At 40.4% G+C, this 12192-nt stretch overlaps 1 long non-coding RNA gene across 1 annotated transcript; it reads left to right on the forward strand.

The window, feature by feature from the left end:
- Positions 1 to 709: 709 nt before the first annotated feature.
- Positions 710 to 11023, forward strand: LOC128638109 (uncharacterized). The gene is made up of 2 exons (XR_008399047.1): positions 710 to 819; positions 10014 to 11023. It is a non-coding gene; the product is annotated as an uncharacterized LOC128638109 (long non-coding RNA).
- The last annotated feature ends 1169 nt before the right edge of the window (positions 11024 to 12192 follow it).

The raw sequence follows: 12192 nt of genomic DNA on the forward strand, positions 1-12192 counted from the left end.
CCCCCAGTCATTCTTTGCCTTTCGTCACTAGAGGAGGATGGCAGAGAAGTGTCAGAAGATATGGATAGTCCTTTAATGGGTATTTTCCCTTCAAGAGAGGACTGGAGCTTGAAGTAGTCATGTAAACCTCCCAGTTAGAGTATTGATGAAAGTTAGAGTCCGGAGATGCAGGGGAAGTTTTTCTGCAAATTGATTTTGACTATCTATCTAACAGCTCCTGGGTAACCAGTGTTAATGAGTTACACTGCTTCCCCTTTCTCACTCAGGTCCCTGTTAGGACACAGCAGAGAGACTGTCACACTTTGAGAGACTGTATCTGTTCCACAGCATCGATCCTGGATGGTAAGTCCTTTTTATTTGTTTAGGGGAAAGTACCTAGTGGGTTTATTCTTCCCCCTAAGGTGTATAAAGGGACTTATTTGTATCACAGTGTGACACTTCATAGCCTCTATATGATCTGGGGTTAATATCTCCTTCGTTTGGAGATGATTTTGTAGGGGATTTAGTGTGCTGCCTAGCTCCTTGTAGGAGCACTAGTGAAAGGTTATGGCTCATTACAGGCTTGGAACACACAGCAATGGAACTTTTTGTTATTTTGGTGGATAGACAGGTTTTACTTTCACTTTTGATGCTGCGCAGCTCCTAATTAGCTTTGCACACTTTCTCTCATAGCAGGGGCAGTCCCTACTTGCGCAGCTCCTAATTAGGACTTCTGTTTTTGCGATCCTACTGCTGGATAACTTGTCGCTCCTACAGAGGGTCCAGTCTAGTTCCGTCTGGGTCTAAGGAGGTGGTGAGTGCCCCAGCCGTTGGTGTGTGGTAAGGCCTGTTTGTTTTTTATTATTGGTATCTTGGGATTTCATCTCCAGCTATGGAGGACTGAAATTAACAAATAAGAATGGTAGTGTTCCCCAATACTCTGAAATTAACCCTTTAGAGGATTCTGTACCATCCATATTAATTAACAATGTCTGTTTATATTGTGAGGAGACCTTGGTTTGCCCCCCTACTCAATTTTGCTCCAATTGCCTGGGTGCTGTTCTAAAGTCTAAGAAGGGAGCTAAATCTGTTAACCCCTCTAACATAATGAGCCCCTCTGAGCCGTCCACCTCTCAGGACTCAATTATCCAGGAGATGCCTACCCTCACTCCATAACTTGTTTCACATTCAGTTCCCCACGGCACGCCTATTTCTCCGGTTGGAGGGGTTTTTTTCCCAGCGGATTTTACTACACAGTTACAATCTGCTGTGTTTGTGGCCCTGAGTGCCTTACCTATCTCTGGGAAGCGCAAGAGAAAGGTTAAACATAGCTCTATTGATCTGGATATATCTAATTTTTAATCTGATTTAACCAGTATGTCTCAGCTCTCTGAGGATGAGTTAACCTCTGTAGCATCAGAGGGTGAACTTTCCGAGTCAGAGATTTCAGAAGCTAAGCCACCTCCTTCTGAGGAGCCCAACTTCAGATTTAAAATTGAACATCCACGTTTTCTTTTAAAGGAGGTTTTGTCTACTCTAGAGTTTCCCAAAGCTAAGCTTCCTGAGATTCCAAAATTAGACAGTCTATGAAGACAAGAAGGCTCCACAGACTTTCCCAGTTCCGGTTCGCATGGCGAACATTATTAGCAATGAATGGGAAAGGATTTGAACATTTTTTTCCCCGTCTTCAACTTTTAAGAAACTATTTCCAGTTTTTGACTCTCAGCTGGAACTGTGGAGTTCCATCCCTAAGGTGGATGGAGCTATTTCGATGCTCGCCAAGCGTACTACTATCCCTCTTGAAGATAGTTCTTCCTTTAGGAACCTATGGATAAGAAGTTGGAAAGTTATTTGTTCCAACATATGGGATTTTTGTTCCAGCCTGCAGCAGCGGTAGCCGCTGTTGCAGAGGCAGCCACCTATTGGAGGTGGAATCTCCCCTTGTGGATATTCAGGATAGGATTAAGGCTTTGAGGATAGCAAACTCCTTTATCTGTGATGCACATGTTCGTTCGAGTGCCAAGGCTTCAGGTTTTGCGGTCCTAGCTCGCAGGGCTCTCTGGTTGAAGTCTTGGTCTGCGGATATAGTTTCTAAATCCAAACTCTTTTCATTACCATTCAAGAGGAAGATTTTATTTGGACCAGGTCTGAACTCCATAATTTCTACGGTTACTGGGGGAGAAAGGTGCTTTCCTACCACAGGACAAAAAGAACAGACCTAAGGGACGGCAGTCCTTGAATTTTCGCTCCTTTCGTTTGGACAAGTCCCAAAGAGCTCAATCATCCTCCAAGCCCAAGGGTACTTGGAAGCCTGCTCAGTCCTGGAAAAAGTTCAAACAGACCAAGAAGCCTGCAGATAACAAATCTGCATAAAGGGGCAGCCCCTGATCCGGGATCGGATTGAGTAGGGGGCAGACTGTCATTTTCTCAGACGCCTGGTTTCAGGATGTTCAGGATCCTTGGGTGTTGGAAGTTGTATCTCAAGGATACAGGATAGGATTCAAATATCATTCACCCAGGGGAAGGTTCCTCCTCTCCAGACTGTCTACAAGACCAGAGAAGAGGACAGCCTTTTTAGATTGTGTACAGGATCTATACCCCTTAGAAGTAATCATCCCGGTACCTGTTTCAGAAAGAGGACTAGGGTTTTATTCAAACCTCTTTGTGGTTCCCAAAAAAGAGGGAACTTTTCATCCAATTCTGGACTTGAAGTTTCTCAACAAATTTCTAAGAGTCCATTCCTTCAAGATAGAGACTCAGATTGATCCTTCTTCTGATTCAGGAAGAACAATTCATGACTATTATCAATCTGAAGGATGTATACCTTCACGTTCCGATCCACAAGGATCATTTTCAGTTCCTAAGGTTTGCCTTTCTGGATCAGCACTTCTAGTTCATTGCACTTCCATTTGGCTTAGCTACTGCTCCCAGAATATTTACAAAAATTCTGGGTGCTCTTTTAGCTGTGGCCAGAACCCAGGGTATTGCAGCAGCGCCTTACCTGGACAATATCTTGGTACAGGCTCCATATTTTCGTTTGGCAGGGGAACACTCTGAATTTCTTCTGAGTCTTCTTCAGTCATATGGATGGAAGATAAATCTGGAAAAGAGTTCTCTAACTCCCAGTACCAGGGTGTTTTTTCTGGGTACAGTCATAGACTCTATTTATGAAGATCTTTCTAACAGATCAGAGACGTTGCAAGCTGGCGGCAGTGTGTCTTGCCCTTAAAGGGACAATTTACCCAAATTAAGAATGTTTTTTAAAAGAAATTGCTGGCATAGTTAAAAATTCTAGAGCTGAGCTAACAATAAACATAATTTTCTTTGTCTGTAAATAATTTTTTATAATATCCGATTTTCTATTATGTTACCTATACCTCTTTAATTATTTATTGGCCCTGTGGCCACTCTGGTTTCCCTGCCTTCAGTGCAAAGCGCATGTTCCAGCCCCCAGCACCCATGTTGAGCAGTGAGCATTTTTTTTAGTGCTGGTGCTTTTTTCGGCAGTATTAGCTTAGCATTGTACTGAGGCTTTTAATCTTCAATTTATCAAAAGGGCAGCAGTCATGAGATAAAGATTGTCTATCTCAACCATGATCCACCTTAAATATTTTCTGCATTTAAACAGTAAATATTACCTGACACACGTTTCTCACTCTCTGTTGCTATTTAGTCATTGCCATTTATCCGAACTATGTGAGAGGACTTTACAGCTTGTCTATAAATCTCTATATGGTGAGCGTGAGTACAGTGAAAGTCTCCTTTTGCATAGCAGAAATTCCTTTACTTGTTCACGGATCACTCTTCCACTAGCCGTTTGCCTATGCTGCTGATACAAGTTGATAGAAGTTTAAAATACACAGCAAGTGTATATATAGTAAATGAATAATTCCACAAAAGAGCTCAGCTATATTTTTGTTTGTTAGATGCAGCTCTGAAGCATATTACTATTTACCCACTGCTAACCTCACTAATCACGGACTATAATAAAGTTTGTATGCAAACTGAACCAATGTACAGTATAATATCTTGAAGCTGCAACACAAAGACTGCAGACAGCTACAACTCATTGAGTTCAGTGCAGATAACACATCTTATACATAGAAATATATATAATATGCGCGTTTGAGGTTTACTTTTTTAGCATATAACTTACTAAAGAATTTTGATTGGCCATGGGACGGGATAACAGAGTATTGTAGCACTGCCCTTTTATCAGGATGTTCCAGGGACATTGAGCTGAACTGAAAAGAAGAATAGCAAAAAGGTAAAAAAATATATTTTACAAACTACTATAATTATGCATTTTCATCTCCTTTACTTGTTAATATAGTATTATTGCTGCCAGTGAACTCCATTCCCATGAGTGAACTGGTCTTTTATGGCCTTCGGTGGCCCAGTGCATGGAGGTAATTGGGCTCATGGTGTCTTGTATGGACATTATTCCTTTTACCAGATTCCATCTTAGACCTCTAAAACTATACATGCTGAGACAATGGAACGGTGACCACTCAGACCTGTCTCAACAGACCGTCTTGGACAGCCTGACGAGAGACTCTCTGTCTTGTTGGCTCTGTCAAGGTCACCTATCTCTAAACATGTGTTTCTTTAGACCATCCTGGGAGATTGTGACTATGGATGCCAGTCTCTCTGGCTGGGGAGCTGTTTGGGATTCCAGGAAGGCTCAGGGGTTGTGGTGGAATCCACCCTTCCGATCAATATCCTGGAACTTTGGGTGATTTTACATGCGCTGAAGGCATGGCCCCAACTAAGTTCGGCCCAGTATATCAGATTTCAATCAGACAATATAACTTCAGTCGCTAACAAAAACCATCCCTTTACCCCAAGGTGTTTGCAGAGATTTGTCGCAGATGGGGGATGCCAGAGATCGATCTCATGGCTTCTGGTCTCAATGCCAAGCTACACAGGTATGGGTCGAGATCGAGGGATCCTCAAACAGAATTAGTAGACGCTCTAGCGATTCCATGGAGGTTCAGACTCATTTATGGTTTTCCTCCATTGGCTCTTCTCCCTCGTGTAGTGGCCCGCATCAAGCAGGAGCAGGCCTCAGTGATTCTTATAGCACCATCCTGGCCTTGAAGGACCTGGTTCGCAGATGTAGTGAGAATGTCCTCGTCTCCTCCGTGGAGGTTACCTTATCAGAAGGACCTTCTAATACAGGGTCCTTTCCTACATCAAAATCTAGATTATCTGAGTCTAACTGCGTGGAAATTGAACGTTTAGTCTTATCCAAGAGAGGATTCTCTGATAGTGTCATATTTGATTCAGGCTCATAAGCCGGTTACTCTGCGCATCTACCATAAGGTGTGGCGGACTTACCTTCACTGGTGTGAGGAATGCAGTTTTTCATGGCACAAAGTAAAGGTTGCCAGAATTTTATTGTTTCTCTAAGATGGATTGGAGAAGGGTCTATCTGCCAGCTCTCTGAAGGGGCAGATATCGGCCTTATCGGTCTTACTGCACAAGAGATTAAGGCTCTGACTAGAATCAGACCGGTTATTCCGCCTTGAAGCCTGAATCTTGTTCTTCGTGTTTTGCAGCAGGCTCCGTTTGAGCCCATGCATGCTGCTGATATTAAATTGTTATCTTGAAAAGTTTTGTTTTTGTTGGCCATTGCCTCAGCTCCCAGAGTCTCTGAGATTTCTGCTGTACAGTGTGATCCCCCTTACCTCGTTTTCCATGCCGATAAGGGGTTTTACGTACTAGGTTAGGGTTCCTTCCTAAGGTGGTGTCAAATCGTAAAATCAACCAAGAGTTTGTTGTTCCTTCCTTTATTCCCAATCCTCCTTCCGCAAAGGAACGTTTGCTTCACAATCTGGATGTGGTTTGTGCCTTAAAGTTCTACCTTTAGGCTACTAAGGAATTCAGACATTCTTCATCTTTGTTTGTTCTTTATGCGGGAAGACGCAAGTGGCAGAAGGCCAATGCATCTTCCTTATCTTTGTGGTTGAGGAGTATCATCCGCTTAGCTTATGAGAAAGCGGGACAGCAGCCTCCTGAGAAGATAACGGCTCATTCCACTAGGGCAGTTGCTTCTTCCTGGGCTTTTAAGAATGAAGCCTCTATAGATCAGATTTATAAGGCGCCTACCTGGTCCTCCTTACATCAAATTTTTAAAACTTAGAAAAAGCAGGTGTTTGCTTCGGCTGAAGCAGTTTTTGGGAAAAAGGTGTTGCAGGCTGTGGTGCCCTCAGATTATGGTCTGCCTTTTCTTTACCCTCCTGTTAATTGATTCAGTGTCCTCTGGAGCTTGGGTATTGATTCCCACCAGTAAGGAATGAAGTTGTGGACACTCCCTGCCTTTGGAAAGAAAACAAAATTCCTTTCTTTCCTGGCAGCGAGAGTCCATGACCCCGTCCGTAAGATTTTTGTTGGGCAGCTCCCCTTTAATTTCTCTTCTGGCACCTTTTATACCCTAATGTTTCTCCCACTTTTCCTCGTTCCCTCGGGCCAAATGGCTGGGGTAATGGGGGAAGTGGGAGGGATATTTAAGCCTTTGGCTAGGGTGTCTTTGCCTTCTCCTGGTAGCCAGGTGTTTATATTCCCAACAGTAAGGAATTAAAGAGTTTTTCTGGTAAGCATACAGTTTTCTTCTATTGTGTTTTAATATCCAAAGTTCAACCACCACTGCCTTTATTTGAAGGAGCCAATCCAGAATTGTTACTGGAGTACACAAGTTTAGCCACTGGCATTATGTAATGCAAACTGCAGTGTTTGGTTTCAGCAGAGTTTTCTTAAATAAACTACAAATTATAAACAAATACGTAGAAGGGTTAGTTTGCAGTATGCATCTCCAATTCACAGAACTGAGAAACCCACCATTTTCAGAGTTAAATTACAGGAAAAAGGGGCAAAATAATGTAATTGTATTCCATAGTGATTTTACTACACACAAACATTTTATATCACAATCTTAAGGTGTTTTCTGTCCCTTTAACAGTATTCAATATTAAAATGATGGTAAATGTTAAAGGGACATGAAACCCAGCATTTTTAATTTATGATTCAGATAGAGCATACCATTTTAAACAGTTTTCCAATTTACTTCATATTCTTGGTATCCTTTGTTTTAAAAGCATATCTAGATAGGCTCAGGAGTTAGCTGCTGATTGGTGGCTGTGCATATATGCCTCTTGTGATTGGCTTACCAAAATGTTAAGCTAGCTCCCAGAAGTGCAATGCTTTTTATTGAGGTTGTGCGGGGAAATTCAACATACATGAGATACCATAAAACACAAATGACAAAATATGTACTTCACAAATTATTTTTAAGTAATGAACACTTTTTTTTTTTTTTTTCTCGCACTTAATAGATTAGGGGAAGCAGATAAGAGAGAAATATAAGGTGATAGGGTCTTTTTTTCCCCCCACATTGTGGTGGTTTTTATTTTATTCACTATACACAAGTAAGGCACATTTCTGGGCTTAGTGAAACCCCCAGATCTTAATGGAAAAATACATAACAAATGTGAAATCCAGGTCAACAGCTATGTCGTCTAGGAGAGACAAAAAGTTGAATAAACTGACACAAGACTCACTAGGAGCGATAACCCTTTCTCCCCCACAAGATATGGGAAAAGCCGTAGAGGCACAACTAACTAACAATCAGATAGTGGACCTAATATTGCCCCAGTTTGAAGGGATTAAGAAGGAAATTGCAGGTCTCACTGTAGAAGTCAGGCAATTTTCTAGCAGGTTAACAGAAGTTGAATCACGAGTGTCAGATTTAGAGGATTTGTATACTAATCAGGAAGATGTTAACCAGAAACTTTCAAATACTATTAAGCTGTTACAGTCAAAGATAGAGGATTTAGAAGACAGGTCAAGGAGGAACAACGTAAGGGTAGTTGGAGTTCCAGAAATTGCTGAGTATGCAGATCTCACACAATTTGCATCAGTTAACCTGCCAAAATTGATAAATTTGCCAGTGCAGGAAGGGAAGATAGTGGTAGAAAGAGCACATCGTGTTGGGCCTTATAGAGCAGAGGCAGATAAAAGAAACCGCCCGAGAATGATTATGATCCGTTATTTAAATTTTCAAGACAAGGTGTCAATACTAGGGCAGTATAGAAAGGCAAGTCCATTAATAATTGAAGGCAGAAAGGTTCTTCTGTTCCAGGACTTTTCTGCAGATACGTCTGCAAAAAGGAAAGAAATCTCTCCTTATTGCTCTGAGTGTATAAAAGCCGGAATGAAAGCTATTTTAAAGTACCCTGCCAAGTTAGTAATAGAAACCGATGAAGGACAGGTAGTTTTAAATACACCAAGCGAAGCCAAGGCTTTTTGTCTTAAAAAAAATATACAATTTTGAAATATTTCTTGTGAGTATATTTGTAAGTTGTGCAGGAACATATATGGCTATGGGAATGGATGGATATTTAGGGAAGAATGGTAAGGTTGCTGTCTACGACAGCAGAGGGAGGTGTTTGGTGCGATTGTGGAATGTTGTGTGGGGGGGGGTTGTGTGGTTTTTTTTCTCCTCCGTTGTCTTTCTCTATGAGGTCTGTAATTGTTATAAACATGTTGAAAAGAGGAAATATCTCTTTTTCTCTTTTTTTTTTTAATATCTTTCTCTATGAGGTTAGTATATGATGTAAAAATGTCAACTTGCCTGATTTAGGCCTAGATTTGGAGTTTGGCGTTAGTTTAAAATTGTTGTAATATTTTTCTTGTTGTAATATTTTTCTTGTTGTAATATTTTTCTTTGTTGTAATATTTTTCTTATGTTTGTAAATATTTTTTTATTTTTTGTAACTTAGTTTTTTTTAATTTTTTGTACTTTAGCTAGTTTATTTAATTGTATTTATTTGTAGGAATTGTATTTAATTAATGTATTGATAGTGTAGTGTTAGGTTAATTGTAGGTAATTGTAGGTAGTTTATTTGATTAATTTATTGATAGTGTAGTGTTAGGTTTAATTGTAACTTAGGTTAGGATTTATTTTACAGGTAATTTTGTAATTATTTTAACTATTTTAGCTATTAAATAGTTCTTAACTATTTAATAGCTATTGTACCTGGTTAAAATAAATACAAAGTTACCTGTAAAATAAATATTAATCCTAAAATAGCTATAATATAATTATAATTTATATTGTAGCTATATTAGGATTTATTTTACAGGTAAGTATTTAGCTTTAAATAGGAATAATTTATTTAATAAGAGTTAATTTATTTCGTTAGATTTAAATTATATTTAACTTAGGGGGGTGTTAGTGTTAGGGTTAGACTTAGCTTTAGGGGTTAATACATTTATTAGAATAGCGGTGAGCTCCGGTCGTCAGATTAGGGGTTAATAATTGAAGTTAGGTGTCGGCGATGTTAGGGAGGGCAGATTAGGGGTTAATACTATTTATTATAGGGTTAGTGAGGTGGATTAGGGGTTAATAACTTTATTATAGTAGCGGTGCGGTCCGCTCGGCAGATTAGGGGTTAATAAGTGTAGGCAGGTGGGGGCGACGTTGAGGGGGGCAGATTAGGGGTTAATAAATATAATATAGGGGTCGGCGGTGTTAGGGGCAGCAGATTAGGGGTACATAAGGATAATGTAAGTAGCGGCGGTTTACGGAGCGGCAGATTAGGGGTTAAAAATAAAATGCAGGTGTCAGCGATAGCGGGGACGGCAGATTAGGGGTTAATAAGTGTAAGGTTAGGGGTGTTTAGACTCGGGGTACATGTTAGGGTGTTAGGTGCAGACTTAGGAGGTGTTTCCGCATAGCAAACAATGGGGCTGCGTTAAGAGCTGAACGCGGCTTTTTTGCAGGTGTTAGGTTTTTTTTCAGCTCAAACAGCCCCATTGTTTTCTATGGGAGAATCGTGCACGAGCACGTTTTTGAGGCTGGCCGCTTGCGTAAGCAACTCTGGTATCGAGAGTTGAAGCTGCGTTAAAAATGCTCTATGCTCCTGTTAGGTTGATTTTTAATGACATAGGATGAAAGTGACGTTTTATTTGGACATAATTGTGATTGTATTGCGGTGTGTACTCATCCTGTACTGTTTCTGTTTGCTTCCTAGACTCCCTGTGACTCGAGTGTCTGCTTGCCATGGGTATCCACTGGTTGCCTTGTCTACCCCATGAACAAACCATCAGATTTCCAGTATCTCCCTGCGGAAGAACCGTGGATAAGCACCCCTACTGCAAATGAACTGTTGGAGAACTGTATTATAGCAAAGTGTCAAGGTGCAGCGCTCTCAAATGGACAAAGACTGTTCTTAAAGTGATCAGAGGCCACCTAGAGACAGTTGTGCTGTTGCTATGTCATGCTTTACTGTGGAAAAGGAACTGTTGGACATATTGGGGGGTGCTAGCAATGCAGGTGGAGAGATAGAAGATGCAGCGTTGTTTGGGGGTAGATGGGGGGCTGGTTGGGTCTCTGTGCTGGTAGACCGGTAGTTTTGGGAAGGCTGGAGGATAGATGGAAGGTATTGGAGGGACTGTACCTATATGCAGTGACAATTAGCCTATAAAAGTATATCACGACATGCAAATATTTTTCTCTTTAGTATTCTTATAGAGTTCTGTTACCATAATATAAGGCTTTACTAATTTTCTATGCCTGTCTATTTTTATGTTATTCTGTTAGAATAAAAGGATGGTATGTTAGGGGTAATATGAACCTGATGGCAGCCATCTTGTTCTTCGCAGCCATCTTGTTCCTCGCAGCCATTTTGTAATGAATAGACTTTATTATACTGGGGTATTATGCAGTGAGAATTATATGCATGTTATGAGTTTCTTTAGCTATTCGGCCTTGCCAATGTACCCTGGCCTAATGCCTAGAAGTAAGATACAATAAGATAATGTAAACAAGAGGCTTTAGACACTCGGTTGTCTCTGCAGATGGTAGTTTGTTATGACTCGGTAAATATTGTTATGAGAAACTCATGTTCCAGTTTTTCCTTGTAAATTGCTCTGTATAACTGTGTAAGATGACGCGGTCCTAACGTGTCATCCCCTTAACCCTGTATGTCACTATAAGAAAGGCTTGCACTGTGCAATAAACAGAATTGGCTTTCGATCATAATGCTGCGTGGTCTGAGTCATTCTAAGGGGCCCTTATCAGGTAATCTACATATGCCTCAGGTGGTACACTAGGCCCCAGGCTTTGGCCTGCACTGACACTTACCCCCTGAAGGGGACACCTAACAGCTCCCTTTTTGGAGCCTAACGCAGCCTTTATGTGGACTCTCAATACCAGAGTTATTTTTATGGTGCGGCCAGAAAAAAGCCGGCGTTAGATTTTCGGGTCGTTACCGACAAAACTCCAAATCTAGCCGTTAATGAGCACAAATTTAAACTTTGTATCTTGGAATATTGGAGGAGTCACGTCCCCAATAAAACGTAAAAATATTTTAAAAACTCTTAAAAAATACAACCCTGATATAGTTCTCCTACAGGAGTTGTACCTAAAGGCAGAAGAGATTCCAAAATTAAGGGCAAGATGGGTGGCTGAAATTTTAGCCACCCCTTGCGTATCAAGAAAGCGAGGCGTAGCCATTTTGATCAATAAAAATCTAACATATAATATAATTAGCGTTGATGCTGATTTAGCAGGTCGGTATTTAATCCTGCAAATCAAGATTGATGCCAAAATTTGGACAATTTGCAATGTGTATGGGCCAAATGAATTGGATAGAGGATTTTGGAATAACATTAAAAATAAATTAGTTCCATATTTAGGGCAAAATTTGATTTTAGCAGGGGACTTTAATATGGCCCTATACCCAGAGTTAGATAGGTTACTGCAAAAGAAAAGCAGAGGGAAGTATGTAAGAGAGGCAAGTTTTTTCAGAGAGCTGGGTAAAACTTTAAAGTTAAAAGATATTTGGAGAGTTCAACATCCGGACATTAAAGAATATTCTTGTGAGTCTAAATCACACAAGAACTTCTCCAGAATAGATTTTTTTCTCATAGATGAAAGTATATTAAAACTAGATTTAGAGTCTGAAATATCTGAATTTAGCTTATCGGACCACGCCATTATAACATTAAAAGTAAATTTTAATGTTCAAGAGGCATTAAATAGGAATACTTTTAGATTCCCTGGCTATATGATTAATAATTTGGGTTTTTGTAACTGGCTCACACAAAGATGGCGAGAATATTCTAAATTAAACAATGCATACAGGAATAAGACAGAAATCTTCTGGGAAGCAGGTAAAGCGATCCTGAGAGGCGAAATTAAACAATACA

This window comes from Bombina bombina, chromosome 1 (genome assembly GCF_027579735.1).
Source record: "Bombina bombina isolate aBomBom1 chromosome 1, aBomBom1.pri, whole genome shotgun sequence".
Classification (NCBI taxonomy): Eukaryota; Metazoa; Chordata; class Amphibia; order Anura; family Bombinatoridae; genus Bombina; species Bombina bombina.